We start from the raw sequence: 17,167 nt of genomic DNA, 5'->3' as shown, positions 1-17,167 counted from the left end.
ATACTTGGAATCTGAGAAAAGACTTCGAAAATGATGATCATATACTCGCTCAGCTGTTAGGGTTGTTAATGTCAGATATATTAGGAATTATAAATTGTAATTGTGTGACGTATGTGCGTTTTTTATGCATATTATCGATGTCCTCTAGACTAGCCTCCTACTCAGAAGATATTTAAGTTCACAGTAATGCGTTTTCTCTTTAACAGTCATTATAATTCTACAGATATTATATGAAGGATCAACAATCACGGATAGCAGTTTAATACTCAAAAGCATGCAGTAGAATATTCTTATTTCTAGCAGTATATTATATGATTACAAATCTTTGAAAAAAGTTAACTAATGAAATTACATATATATTTATTCATAATATCGGCGAAGAACCCATATAATATTTGTGCTTAGCAGTGGAATATCCACTGGTGACAAAATCTATTAGCCATAGAACTCTAAAAAGGCAGACAAACAAACAAACAGAACAAGACAAGACAGATAACTGAAGAATGTTTGCATACGCCTAATATGAATTGTTATAAAATTGTAAGCATCTGTGCTGAAATAAGAAATACCCAACTTTCTAAAGTGAATCCAAATTATATACTCTGCTGTACGCATACCGGAATTAAACGTATGTCGTAATATTTCATAAAACATTAAATACGAACTATGACTGGTTTATAATAATGCAATAGTTTGTTTAAATATAGGTAAACAAAGCAAACCAAAACGAATGGAATTTAAATACATTTATTCGTATTATTTATTTTATATGTATGTGTTGACTATTTTAAATAATTTTGGTATACCAACATATATGTATGAATTTATTCATTGAAATTCTAAATTTTAACAACAAGCGGGGAATAATCTCCTTTTCAATGGAAGGGGAATACCGCAACAGCGCTCTGAAACTGCATTCGCATTTACATCAATTTTCTTCACGACTATACATAGAAGCCCGAGGGAAGCGTTTTGACAATACGATCTATAGTGTTCTTTGACTTTCATTGAATTCCAGTATCATTTTATTTCAACAAAGATATCTAGAGATGGTAAGAAGATTTCAATGCCGTCTTACTCAGCTTGAATGTGTAGGCATATATCAATTCATAAAAGTCATCCGTTTATTTGCAACGCATATATGACAAAGAAAGTGTTCGACGTTTATTCTATTTAAAACTAATAAAAACGATAAGATTTAAGAATTAATTCTTGTCATCACGATATTTACATACAATAAATGTGCGCTTCTAAAATCAAATCAGTATATTTTTAAATATATTATGAACGTGCTATAGTTTTTTTTATTATTATTATTATTTAGTAAGATGACTTATGTAAGATGATGATTGTTAAGTATAGTTGGAAGTATTGTAAAATATGTACAATATTTTTAGAGCTTAGTTACTCTTAGATATAATGATAAATATTCTTAGATAATAAGTTGGGTTTATTTAATTTTTTAATTTTTATTTGTTTGTAATTAAGCACTTAAAGTTAATTCCTAAGTTACGATATGTTTATCACTATAACTGGAATTCGAATATTATGAAAATTGTAGTTTATTTTTTACAATCATTGTCATTTTAATCAGTACCATGCAGTAACGAAGCAGTACATTTTACTTCATCTTGCACGAATTTTCTTTATGCTTTCTATAAAATCGTCCAGTAATATCAAAATATACGTGCAGGGCACGTGTTCGACCGTAGAAACCTATATGTTTTTCGTACTCTATTTTTTTTGTTCCTGAAAATAGTATTAGATAAATTAATAAACACGCATACAAATTTCCTTATAACATTACTTATTATTATTATTTTTTTTTTTGAGAAAATGTATATATTCTTCATTGTACTCGTGCGAAGTCAAATGTGTAGCTTATAACATTAATTACAACAAAATTAATTTTTAATACCACGCGAGCACGAGACAAAATTTAACAAGACACATACGAGCAGTAAATTTTATTAAAATTGATGTGGAATCAGATTCAATTTGCAATTCAAAAAAGCTTTAGCTGTCGTAGCAAAGAGTATATAATTTAAACTTTTTAATATTAGTATATAATTTTAACTAAGTCTTTTAAAGACATTATTTATAACACACATACTTAATGTGGGAATATAATAAAAAGTAAATAGTAGCATAATTATTTATGTATAAATCTCATTATCTTTGATTAGTAGTAGTAGTTTTTTATCGTATCGGTAGACGGACGAGAAAATGGGCCACCTGATGGTAAGTGGTCACCACCGCCCATAGACAATGGCGTTGTAAGAAATATTAACCATGCCTTACATTACTAATGTTACGTCCCTTGTGCCTAGTGTGTAGTTACACTGGCTCACTCACCCCTCAAACCGGAACACGACAATACGTACTGCTGTTAGGCGGTAGAATATCTTGTTATTATATTTAGTTTTTGACAGTAAAGTATGTTACCAAAAGGTTTTTAATGTGAGAATAGGGTTCATGCCCGAGGACTCGGTATTAATAATCAGTATATAGTATTATTATTATCAGTGATAATATATATATATATAGTGTATATTGTTGTAGTAATTGAATATATTCACACACACAAATAAGCACTTTCTTATATTTAATTTTATTATTAGCCGTTAAGGATGGAGGAACTAACTCGTACGATTAAACCTACTCGTATATATAATTCAATCTCAGATGGTGAAGTTAAGAGAAGCGAGTAATTCCCAAACTTGTCTCTGTGGTGTTTCTGTACGGTCTATAGTCTTGACAAGTTATATTATTAATTCATTATATAGTGAGACTACACAGTTGAAATGTAACATAATGTTGTATATCTTTAATTTTAACGGTAACCAAAGTAATAAACCTATACAGGTATAGAACTTAATGCGTTTAATGTTCTTATTTACCAAGATCATTTTCATTAATTTTTTGAGACAGACTGGACATTTTATTAAAATCAAAATATCGTCAATAGAAATGTGTGCAATATAAACTAGTAACATATTTAAGCGTTTACACGAGTCGATTTTAATCGATCAACTTCTGAATAGGACACACATTGAAAGTTAATAAGATAAAATCAGTGATAATCATTTTATGTGCACAAGAAGTAGGATAAGCTTATAACGCCAAGTTTCCGACTCCGCAAAGTCAATTAATCATTCTTGAGGCAAGGTATCCGTTTCTATAATAAAATTCCGCAGACATTTTTAACTTTGCCGTTTTATTGATTCAAGTCATTTGTAAAAAATACATTGGTTAGGAAGGTATATTATTCGACACAAGATTATATAGATGATAAAAAAGCGTGGTGTTAATGCTTGTTAACTTCCAGAAATAACATACATATATAATTGTATTTAACTAACTTGACTGTATTTTTAGATGTTGAAAAAGAGTAACTACTCAGTTTCTTGCCGGTTCCGAACCGTTGGTAGCTTTACTTTAAATAGTTTGTTTAATGACGATGCTTACAATACAATACAAAAAGTGCTATTAATATGTTGCGTCAAAATGACAATAAAGTGCTTGTAAAAGCCTACTTGAATAAAGTATATTTTGATTTTGATTAAGACAAATGAAAGCAATAATTAATTATTCCATAAATGTTCAAAAATCTGCGAGTATTTCAAAATAAACCGAAGAATAAATAAATTTCAAATTTCAAAATATGAACAAACATGATCCAATCTAATAAATTAGAAAAGAAAAGTTAATGAATTTTATTTCACTAACAATCTTGTCGAAGTTTCATCAAAATTCTAAATAATCACTAGTTCATAATAACGTTCGCATTTAATCGAAATGAAATAAAGGTAATCAACTTTAAATCGTTATTAAGTACAAAGAAAATGATTTCATAGATTAATAATTAATAATGAAATAGGGTTTCGAGCTTTAGCATATTAAATATGTCACAATGGGAACATTACGTACTACATTGCGCACGTGACAAATTATCCTCGCGAGCTTGTAATTAGTTTTCATCGGCTTTGTAATATATTTGATATTAATTACAAATTGTAATTTTTCAAAACCCACGAACATTATTAAAATTGCACAAACGATTATCGAAGTATTGTCTCAAAAAAATAACAAAGTAAAACAACCAATTTGAAAAGTTGTAATTTATCAAAGCGCAATATTGAAACACGAGACTACAGGAATGTGTCGTATTTTAAAGATTACGAGTATGTTGAAACTGTTTGCCGAGTTCAGGTAGCGCGGTACTCGAGCAAAAATATTACGTCTCATAAATTAGAGGAGTAGCAGCAACATTCACGACTCGTTTGCTTTAGATGGCTCAGTCCTAATATTACATGCTTGTATTTTGTCGCCGTTTGCTTCACTTATTGTGTTTTCAACGTTTTTAATATCTCACGTTTTTTATTTCTATAGTCAAGTCATTTATAACATTACGAAAAACAGCTTTTTTTCATGTCTTTATTTGTAAACATAAAATATGACAAGTCATTTATAACATTATTAGAAATATCTGTTATTTAATATATGTATTTTTTGGTACATATAAAACCTGCAAAATAAAACAAAAAAAAAAAAAAACATTTATTATTATCAAATATTACTTAGTACAGTCGTTGAAGAGTTATTTATATTACTTTAATAATACCTTCAGTACTTTATAAAGATAAAACCATTCAATATAACAAAAGCTACTTATAAATTATATTTCAAATGTTACGTCTTATAAAGTTAATTTTAATGTGTGCTTAGAAACGGAATCTATTATTAACAAATGTAGGCGGTTATAATTATAATTACAGTGTGATTTATTTTATACTTAATAACAAAATATTACGTTGTTGTTAGGACATTATGCATATTTTTCTGTTAGGTTACCATCCGGTCAATATACCCACTTTACATCAGGTGGTCCAAACGGACCATTAGCAAGTGCCAGTCCACGTACCAATGACATTATAAAAAAAACGGAATTATTTTTATTTAGGTAACTTAAAAATGTAAATTTCTTTCTTTGATTTTTACTTTCATAGAAGCCTTTAAAAAATTAGCAAGGTTGGTGGCGCATAGGTAAGGAATGTAAGGAATGGGTTAATATTTCTTACAGCGCCTTTGTCTATGGGCAATGGTGACCACTTACCATCAGGTGGCCCATATGATAGTCCGCCAACCATAAATAAACAAACATAAAAACAATGATATTCTCATTTGATATTGCCAATATCGTCATGTGACTATATAGCCATAATAACAATAATTATATAGCTACTCCTGATATATCCAATAGGTTTCCATTTGTTCTCAGTAGCTATTATCCCTTGTAAACCAAATTATCCTTGCTCGCTTAGCTAACCTCATAAGCCAATACATAGAATTGCAGTTAGACGCTAGAATAGCTAATAACAAAAGGTTGGAATTAATCAAAACGTAATATCGCTATTCGAATTGATTTTACATTAAAACTAATGTTCACTCAAAACATTATTTATATTTACGTCTGTAAGTGGTTTTTTTTTTACGATCCGCGTCTTTACGAGCTATAAACCGAGTATCTAGCTTAGGCAGGCACGTGAGAGATTCGTGTGAAATGAAATTTATATTTGCTTTAATGGGGAAAGGTGTCCTATTTATTTTATTGGTAAAGCAATAAACAAGAGTGTAATGCGAACAATTTACGTGAACGTAGATAATATTTGGACGAAAACATTCTTCAAAACATTTAGTGTCTACTTTTATATGCCTGTGTTAACATTATCTATTAACACTGTTGTTTGTTATGTTGAATTTAGTAATTAGCTTCATTTGATGGCTCGTTCAACAAGGGTTGTTACCACCCGGTGGAAGGGTGAGTATGCCACGATAGGCACAAGGTACATGAGACCTTAGTTCCCAAAGAGATCATATTGGTAATAAATAATAAAGGAATGATGACCATTTACCATCAGGTCCTGGGTATTAACCACTTGATAGTAATTTTCTTTTTTGTAAGTTTTTAATTGTATTTTTGTTATTTCAATTAAATATTGTACAAGAGAGTAATATACGTAAGAATTGTACGTTGCAATAATAATTAAAGACAACTAAATCGGCCACAGAGAAACACCACAAAAAAATGGAGAAAATAGAATAGATATAATTAAGCAACTTTTGTTTTTTGATCCTGGCAACATTATATGATAAATTTTAAATATAAATTTATCATACAATGTTGCCAGGTGAAATAATTGTTATACTAAGTTATTTTCTTTATGAATACTCAATATGGTCAATGATATTTAATAACTTATAAAAATGGAATGTAGAGGTTAATCCATTATTTGATAAAGTTATAAATCTTACACTTCCGGTTTCGACGTGTCGGTTTAATTCCATATACAGAAATATCATTGTGCATATGATTTGTGGAATATATAGGAATATGCTCCAAACCTTCTCCTCAAAGGGAGAAGAGGCCTTAGCCCAGCAGTGGGAAATTTTGAGGCTGCTAATGTATAGTTTTTAAACTAAGATTTCTATATCAGATATTCATAGAAATCATTGTCCAACAACGTGTCGCAGAAGGCGAAGTAAAGAATAAATGGAATGCTATTACCTATTACACGTATCATAGCACTCAACAATTTCTCTATGGGAATGTAAGTTATATTATATAGTGTTCATAAATATATGTGAGCAATACAAATCAGTACTAGTCAATGAGGATACGTTTATTTACTTCCTAACTAAAATAAACTACTAAATCAATAGACATCAAAGTTAAAACAGAAGATGCATCGCGTTACATAGAAAGTTTTAGTATATAACTATTATATGTTTTATATAAATAGAGGCGCTTTGCAGTTTCACCAGTTTCAAATATAGACTATTGACGTGATAAGCGTGACTATAATGATCAAGTATTACTATACATAAGAATAAATCTCGCTGCATATAAGCACAGGATGCTGTAAAAAAGTGTTTAATAAAAAAAGGTAATAACATCGGAGATGATAATGGAAATTAATTAAAAGAAAAACCTTTTATAGTATTAAATTATCTTGTTTTTTAAATATAATTAATTTATCTTAATTCACATTCAGATGTTATTTCATTTATAAATTGTATTTATCGTTGTTTATTTTATTATCATTTCTTCTTAATTTATAGAACAAATAAGATAAAATAATTTGATAATAAAACCAAAATAGCTCGATGGCTGGAAAACTTGAATGTTAACCAAAAGTCGTGACTTCAAATCCGGATATATCCATCAATCCTGAAGAGCAGCGTGCTGGAATAAGCTGTAAATCCTTCTCCGTAACAGAAAATGATATAACGAGGCCTTTATACAATAAAATACTTCACTTTAGCATCAGTCCTTTCCAAATGAGAAGAAATGTTAACAAAGAGAAATGAAATTTTTGAAGTTATTTCCTAAATTATCTGTGTACAATTATATAATATATATGTGTGCATTCTTGTATAATTTTCATGTGTATGTTTGTAATGAACAAATAAAACTAAAAAAATAATGAAAAGTTTAAATATGAACCACATAATAAAATTCATATTTAACAAAATGCGGCTCAGAAATCAATTTAATCCAAAGATAAATGAAATCTTTCGTATATGATGTATGATATTTGTTCAATTACATATGTATGTATGTGCGTGAGTCGCTTTATAATAAAAACTAGAAGGTCGCTCGTTGGTAATAATCGAATCATTGTTATCAAAAATATAAGAACATTGAATTGAAAGATAAGAAAAATGAGGCCCAATTGCTATGGATCTATTTACTCAAGAGGGCGCCTCCCTACTTAACATAACTATCGGTGGGGTTAATCTGTTTTCATTGTATATATAATGTAATGTTATATCACTCGATTATTTTATCGATTCACGTATTAATATATAGATTATAAAAATACATTATTTTTAAGGAGAGCAACATAAGAAGCTGTGAGGGGAGATAAAAACTCGATATAAAGCAATTATTTCAGTCGCCGTGGTGTCGTAGTTTCTTGTTGAAGAATGCTACAAGTTATAAAGTTTGCTAACAAGGTTCGAGTGAAGGCGATATGAAATAAAGGTAGCTTTTTAATTTTGTAACTACGTATAATGTTAATAAAAATACATACTTTTTTCTTTTATCAATGGAGTCTATTCTGAGCTATTCAGAAATTCAGATCATAGCTCTTATTTATATTATTTTTTCTTATTTTTATTTTTAGTATTATTTATTTTTAGATTTTTTTATTTATGTTATGTCCCTTGTGCCTATAGTTACACTGACTTACTTAACCTTCGACTCGGAATACAACAATTCTAAGTATGGTATGGCGGTAGAATATATGATGAGTAGGTGATACCTCCCAGACGGACTTGCATACGACCCTACCACCAAGTAAATAAAAGTGTAAGTTATTTTTTTCTTTTAAAGTCAAAATCTTTATAACAAAGAATTGTTAAATTTTGCTAATTTATTATATAATATCCATCACCATTTCGGAAATAAGCACTTCGGATCTGAGGCGAAAGAAACTCAGCGGATTTTTATTTTCATCTCAAAATTAATAATTGTATATTACAATATCAAAAATCATATTTTTTATTTAGTAATAGCTTGGATTGTATGGTATCGTTTCATTATCAAGGTGTGAAAGTGTCTAAAACTTCATGAGTTTTCTTTTCTTTGACATTTTACACTTGAATATTTTCGAACGTTTGCTGGGACATTGTCCCACAAAGAGTTATGAGCCCTGTGGAATCGTGTAACAGTAGTTATAAGTTTATGTTTGTTCCTAGTGTTGTTTAATGCTTAAGTATAATAAGTGAATATAATCAAATATATTTTAAGAATGATAAGTCATTAATTTCTTTAAATTAACATCTTATATTTTAGGCCTAGGTTATAAATTTTACGAATGATTCTCTTTTTTAGAAAAATCGTCTTCATTTTCATATTTAATATTGTTAAATATTTTTTACTGTAGAAACGTTCGAAGTTTTTCGGCCGTGATGAACTTTTTTCATTCTCTGATAAAAAAATTAGATCTTACAGTTCCAAGAGTCCGGTAATTCTTTTAGGAAATATCCTATTCTTTTTTTTTTTAGATTTAAAAAAACGAAACTGTTATTAGCAAAAATCCAAACTCAATAAACTGTTGACCGAAAATCATATACATGCTATTCCGAGTCGATTGAAAAAATTGAACAAAGGCAATTGTTGACTAGACTAATATATAGTTAAAAAAGATTAAAATATTTTTTATTTCTATTTTTCATTTAATTGAAGGAAAAGAGATGGATGCATCAATTTCCAACCTACAATAACGCTTAGCAATTGAATCGCATGAATTGTATCTGGATAAAACATTACAACGTGGAAATTCTGCAGTTTTCATAGTAACAGTACTGTATAGTACATACAACCTTATTACTCACGGTCGACTTTGAGAAATTTGATTTATAATTTAGGCACATTGAGCCGTATACTAGGTATTTTCGATGTTATCATTTCTAGTACAATAGAAAAAAAAATATGGTCCTATCGACACAAATGGAAATCATTTTTAAATCACGCAGACAACAATCCGAGTGACCCCAAAATATTTCTCGAGATTAAATTGTTTCATTTAAATTAAGCGCTTCCATCTTGAAACAATGAAAAGAAAAATTATACGTCGAAACATAAATTGGAAACCTCAGGGAAAGCGCTGGCTTTAACAAAAGTTCCCAAAATTAAAGATTGTAAGATGAAATGGAACATTTGCGCCGAGTTGTGAAGAAATTGTGCGCGTATTTTAATGAAACGTACGAAATTCTTTTGTAGCAATTACATTAGTTTATGTGTGTGCAATACAAGAATTATGGCAAGGATAAAAAATTAACTTATCGATTTTACTTTTAAAACAATTTTACACGCATATTGTAATAGAAAAAATAAAGTGAAAGAAGTTATATTTATAAAACAATATTATTACAGTTATAATGTAGTCACAGCTAACAAAATAAAATTCATGTTTAATTATACACAATAAATAATCGATCTATAAATATAACTATTAACATAAAAAATGCACATAATAACATGATCATTAAATATACACTAAGCCCAGTATAGTTTCTGAAGACATATTCATAAAAATATATTAAGTATAACAAGACTACGAGTTTTTAAACACTTAAAATGCGATTGTAATTTGTAGTACAACATAATGGAGTCAAACTAGCATAAACGCACACAGTGACAATTTACGGTCGTGTAATATTGGGAGCATTGCCATCAGAAGTAAACGAGACGTGAATGTTACTGGCGCGGCGCTCCTAGTTTATGAGATGTAATATTCTCAGGTACCGCTTTCTGGAACTGGCGAAAACAGATTCTACGTCCTCGTAATCTCAGACGTGTACTTACTTCTATTACATTATAATTAAGGTTAGGTTCATAAGCTTGCTGCTTTTGGCTTTAGTTGAAAATGTTTTGTTTGAAATTTATACTATTGATTACAGCTTTATACTTCGTATATTTCACCGCTAGTAAGGGCTTATGTAAGTTCGTCTGGGTAGGTGCCGATCACCTCTTATTCGCGTGTATAGTTCAATGTTTTGTATAGATGTATCCGACTATAAGGTGAATTACCTAGTTGATGGCAAAAATATACCTTATATTTCTTATATATAATATTGTTATTATATTATATTATTGTTTGAGTACATTGATCGCAATATAATACTATATTTTGAATAAATTGAAGCCTTACCTATAAATATTGTTTCTGTAATTAAATGCTTTGTATTTCTAACAATTCGAATGTCTATCAGATAACCCATTTACTTGTTTTAAAGAAACAACCCTTAGAAATCTTTACTCAAATTAATTATTTAATATATATTTTTAGTACCCAATTATAATAAGTTTACAATTGTTACTACTTCAATATTGAGAAATTTTATTGGAATGAATACTAGGGAATTCTTGGCCGAGTGGCCGAACTGTCAACGATGAACCCGTTTCGGCATTCTTCAAAGAATTAAATGGTTGTACTTATACTTGCATTATACATAAATTGTGTAAAAACAGTGGATTAAATTAAGCTGGGGTATAAACCCCTAGTTCTTAGACTAGTGACTTGGGAGTCTAGATGCATATTTCTTTGTTTTGGCAATCGATGTTTTGCTTGTGTTTATGAATAAAACAAAGTTGTTACATCGTTTTTGAAGTTTCATCGTCTAATAAAATTTGAATTGATGTTTTGTCTTGATTAAAAATTTAAGTTTGTTATTAAGTGTTTGAAGAACTTCAAAAGTAACTTAAGTTACGTTTAAGTAAAAATAAAAGACTGATGAACCTCTTTCGATGATTAAAGTTAATTAATCATCGAAAGAGGTTGGTCTGAAAATAAAAGTACTTCTATTTTCTAGCAAAAAATAAGAGATTCATATATATTTTTGTTCAAACGTGTGTAAGAGCCGTGATGGTTGAGTGATTATAAGACGTGAATCTGATGAAGGAAAACATCGTGCATGTGGCGGATGAAAATCTGCCTCGTTTATTCACAAACCCGTATTAGAGCAGCGTGATTGAATAAACGCCAAACATTCCAATAAACCTCTAAAAGTCGTAGAATATTTGCTTTACTTTTTCTATGTGTAGAGCATTGAAGTTTTAAAGTTAATATTAACATTATACTAACATTCAATTTAATAAAAATTTTGTTTTTAAAAATTTAATAATTTTTCAATTTGTCATTGATAAAATCGAATAATTTGTTTATAGAAACGGCTTGCCTTAAGTTTCTCGTAATTGTTGAACGCGCAACTATTAAATTACCCATTAAAATGGCGCTAATATTTTGTAAAGTAGATCTTTGTTTATTTTTATATTCTCTAAAATTTAAGCGAATTTGGTTCCTAAAATGTTTCGGATACGAAATCTCATCGGATACATGGTTAATTAAAATTAAAACATCATTAACATTAATGCCAAATCAATTTACACCAGATGTTTTATGTCTCCAAATGTGAAATCAAAATAGATTTTAGGAAATGTAATCCTTATATGGTTTATATGTCATTACCAAGTACTACAAACAGCTGTGGTAATTTCCGTAGTTCCAACACGACAGCGGGAAACCACCAATTCATACAGAATTTTAGATTACTTTTTATCGTGTTTGAAATTGCTCGATAACAACTCAAAGTGTGTTTAGTGATATTACTGTTTGTAAGAAAGGATTTTGTGAAGTTAATATATGAGGGTAAATATATTGGATAAACATATTCGATGTTTTTATGTTAGAACGTAAAAAGTTCGATAGCATATTAGAAGCGTGTTTTACCTATTTAAAATTTCTTAAGAGAACGAATAGTAAAAATCTTGAAAAGGTTACTCTCAGCATACACAGACAAACAGACAGAAAAAAGTGGTTTTATTTTTATTAAAATAATAATAATAATTATTATTTTTTCTACAGAATATATTGCTGTTTCTCATTTTTAAGCTTGTGTGGGTGTAACTGCGTATGCGTGTTCAAGCAAAACTACTATAGTCAAGCCAATCGATAAAAAGCATTGCGATGCTTTTACATTGTTTATTCCGCATAGGGGTTTATTTTACAATTGTATAGAAAATAAAATGACATACGAATTGAATATAAACACACTTAATACATCAAAAATAAAACTTTGAGCAAATGTATTCAAATCAGTAGTGCGATTCTGCAAAAACCACGTTAGGATTATAAACAGTTTTCATTTCTGAACTCATTTCGATACGACCTTGAATTGAAAAATATTTGGTATTCCGTAACTATATGTCATATCGTGTGAAGCGAAAACTTTTAAGCGAGATGATAGTGCAGCTACTTTTATTGTCACTCACAGTTGTCACTCACAGTAACCGTAAATTTTACGGTACTTACGATATCTTGAGTAATCTTATTATTATCAAAACTTGTGGTCCAACTTTTGTATGATATGCAAATTCTACAAAAACTATTATTACAATAACCTTTGCAGACTGGTAGTCTAATTATAAATGGCAACTAAATTATGAGTTCATAAATTAAAGCCACTAAGGTTATTTTTTTTAATAAAGAAACTAATAAAATGCGTGGTACCTGATGCTAAATAAACAAAAATAAAACATAATAATTTATGGGAATTTAAGAATTGTATTCTTAGTAAGTGTCGTAATTAACGTGTCGTAATTGCGTACAGGTTACTGTAGGCAAGAAGTAAAAATACCTACCTGACCCTTTTTTTATTTGTGGGACTCCCGTAGCTACCCACTAAAACCTCCTCGGGTTTCCACTGCACCGCATAATGATGGGGCTACGGGAACGCCCTGGCTTACCACCGCGGCCCCGCCTGCGGCGGCCTAAAGGCCTTCCTCCGTTGCCTCCGTCCCGTTAACGTAACGGACTCCCCCGATTCCGCCACTGGAAGCCGGGGCCAAGGACTGATGCCCTGCGGCGGATAGGATGATTGGCTCCACCGCTGACCACCGGTGTACGACCACACCTCCGACGCTCATAACGAGTCCTTCCTGCCAACGAGGCCGCTCACACAGTCCACTCCGCTGGTCGGAGAAGTACCAGGAGCGACCCCGCAGCATCCCTCCGCGTCAGTCTTAGCCGTGGCCGACGAGCAAGCTCAAGCCGGTCCCGTTGCCCAGGGAGTGCCACGAGGAGGCGACTGACCTGCACCCCATACATACTTGACCCTAAAGTAACTACTAAAATAAAAAAATAAAAATAACTCAGTGACGTTATTATATTCGTACAGTGTCGGAAAGATAGTATTTTTTTCCGAAAAATCAAATTTCATACGACCCTAAAAAATATATTAACGACGAAATTACACCATCATTTAATTTTTTTTATATATTTTTTTCTTTATTGAAATACGACTAAAGTAACATTAACGGTTCACATTAAATAATTCTAGCGTTAATTAATTACATGTTTTACGGTACTTGGATTTTTATTAAAAGTGGCTGCTGTAAATTTTATTTATAAATATTTAATCATTTTATCACTTTAAAATATATGCGAAAGTAAGTTAAATATAATCGTAATACGGTTTATTATAAATGATTATGATTCTGACTTATTATATTTCTATATTGAACATTCCTGACATCTCCAATGCGTCATCAATCTTGGGTCATAAGATGTTACATCCCTTGTGAAAGATACACTGTTCCACTCACCACGGAACACAAACTAATTGCTGTTTAGCGGTAGCATAGGTGACGAGTTCGTGGTACGTACCCAGACGGGCTTGCACAAAGTCCTACCATAATGATTATTGAAAATGGAAGGAGTAAAAAAAAATGAATATCGTCGAAGTTGTTTTTACGCTTTGCAAGTAGAATTAAAATGTAATGTAAAGTGAATGAAGTGGATATAAGTAGTTAGGTAGTGTTTGAAGTGCATAATATTGTAGAGCCATTAATAAATCGCACGGAATATGTATGTAAATCAAAAAAAAAATTCTTTCCAATCCTTATTATTCCTTCCGCTTTTGAATTGGCTATATGCAATTATAATACTAACATTATTTAATAAAAATATTTAACAGACAAATTATAATTTTAAAATATCCGATAAAACGTTAGCTGAATTTTTCTTGCCTAAAAATTATATTTTTACATACATACATACATTAGCAGCCTGTAAATTTCCCACTGGGCTAAGGCCTCCTCTCTTTTTGAGGAGAAGGTTTGGAGCATATTCCACCACGCTGCTCCAATGCGGGTTGGCGGAATACACATGTGGCAGAATTTCGTTGAAATTAGACACATGCAGGTTTCCTCACGATGTTTTCCTTCATCGCCGAGCACGAGATGAATTATAAACACAAATTAAGCACATGAAAATTCAGTGGTGCCTGTCTGGGCTTGAACCCGAAATCACATACACATACACTTATTTTAGTCGCTGGGAGACTCTTATATGTACATTTATTAACATAAGAATTATTTACATGAAGTCCTTAAATATATATAAATATGAATTAAAACTAGTTACCTGGTTTAAATACGTAATTATAATGTATTTTAATAGAACTTTTATATTTTTATTTGTTTATATATTTTTTGCATTTATCAAATCAGATGCAAAGTTTATATCACACGAATGACGAAAAACTATTATTTAATTTTTATTTGCCGTGTGTGTATGTGTGTCGAAATCTTGGGAGTTTTGTACAACATAATTGCAACATTTCACTGTTAAATGTAACTGGCTTTGTGTGTTAGTGTTTATTTGAGAAATCAAAGCGAAAGCCTTATGTAGGAAGTAGTTTCTACTACGCTTTGTAATGTATTGAGGTTGTAAAGTTTTGTTAAAGAACAATAATAATGGCAGTGCTTTTTATGTGTATGCGATTTCTATAGAGAAATACAATATCTTAGTACACGGGAGTTTGTAAGTATTCAGCTTGGATATCAATCTCTTGGAATCAATTTTTATTTTATTGTTGTTAGGGTTTTTCAGTTACCTACCACTCGTCGGTTTTAGTTATAAAAGTCTCTGTGTATTAGTACGGCTTTTTTGGTTTGACTTGATACCTAGAAATTTTATTTATAAAATTCATGGAAATTGAATGGTAAAGATTGATAGTTCCAAATAGATTTAACTAAAGTCCATTTTGATTTGATATTATTTGTACACGTCGAAGAGAGACATACCTAATATTTGTTAAACGTTAATGCTATGTGAAGCGTTATGTTTTATCATTAATTTTTTAATAATATCCTAAGTATATAGATCTGCTTTAAATAGGTTTTATATATTAAATTACGAAATATTAAAAGTTATACGTGTATTGACATTAAATGACCAAAGGAATGATTATTGCAAAAGTAGGTTTTTATATTCAGCTATCTATCTTTTTTTATGGTATCTGTAGGTGGACCAGCAAATGGGCCACCTGATGGTAAGTGGTCACCACCACCCATAGACTATGGTGCTATAAGAAATATTAACCATTCCTTATATCACCTATGCGCCACCAACCTCGAGAACGCAGACGTTATGTCCTTTGTGCCTGTAGTTACACTGGCTCACTCACCCTTCAAACCGGGACACAACAATACTGAGTACTGCTGCTTGGAGGTATTTTACCCTCAGTGAAGCAGATGGGATAGCTTTCAGCTTGTATATAATAAGATTTTATATATTAAGCTAGATATCGGTATCGGCTTCGCGCGTTTTGAATAAGTTTCAATATAAAAGACTACTAATACACATCTTGTAGTTGCCATATTTTCCTTCAAACAATTTATAAAAAACCTTATATAAATTATTAACTTAAACCAGCCTCATGAATCCCTCCGTCCATTGGTGTAAACCGTTTAAAAATCAATATTTTATTTTATTTCATGTAGCGAGACAGAGAGACGCGGCCAAAGGACTTTGTTTTGTAATGTGTAGTGAAGCAATAGGCGAAATACTGTATTTATATTACGCCTTCATTCGGTAATTTCAATAAAATTAAAGTCAATACTTTATTTTAAAATTTACATTTTGTTCCCAGTTCAAATATTTAAATCTAAGAATCAATTGATATATACTAATATTTGAATGATTTTTTTTTATAACCAACACTGGGATAATGCCATTTCAAGTCAGACAAATCTTAGTTTAACGGACGGCAGAGCACGTAGTGACCATTGGACGAATGTCTCCTCTCCTTTGAAAAATAAAGCTTATAAATATTTCAACTCACTATTGAAGTACGGGTTGAAGAATATATGTACATGTAGAAGAATTTAATCTTGCATATGCATGTTTCTTCAAGAAACTTTCCTTTGCCATGTACGAGATGAACGATAAACACAAATTAAGATCTTGAAAATTCCTTGTTTTAGATATACATTTTCTATTCATACATTTTATATCCTTTCCCTCTGCTATCCTGGTACTTTATTTTCTTTAAAAATAAATGGAATTTTATATTTAATATATATAACGTAACATTTAAACAGGAACATAGATAAATAATTATTTAATATTACAGTCTTGATGTAAGTTCAATGTGTACTTATAACAGTTGATCGTAAAATATTGACGTTTCGGTTCCTAATGAACGTAATAATGTGTATTAAATTGGAAACCATTCCGCTCGTTAGCCTTCTTTATAAGGTGCCAGAGCGTCGTTTAGGTTTTAATGATCGTTAGTCGACGGGCGCAAAGATCAC

The sequence above is a fragment of the Vanessa atalanta genome, chromosome 12 (assembly GCF_905147765.1).
Source record: "Vanessa atalanta chromosome 12, ilVanAtal1.2, whole genome shotgun sequence".
Classification (NCBI taxonomy): Eukaryota; Metazoa; Arthropoda; class Insecta; order Lepidoptera; family Nymphalidae; genus Vanessa; species Vanessa atalanta.
Note: the sequence above shows the minus strand (reverse complement) of the source record.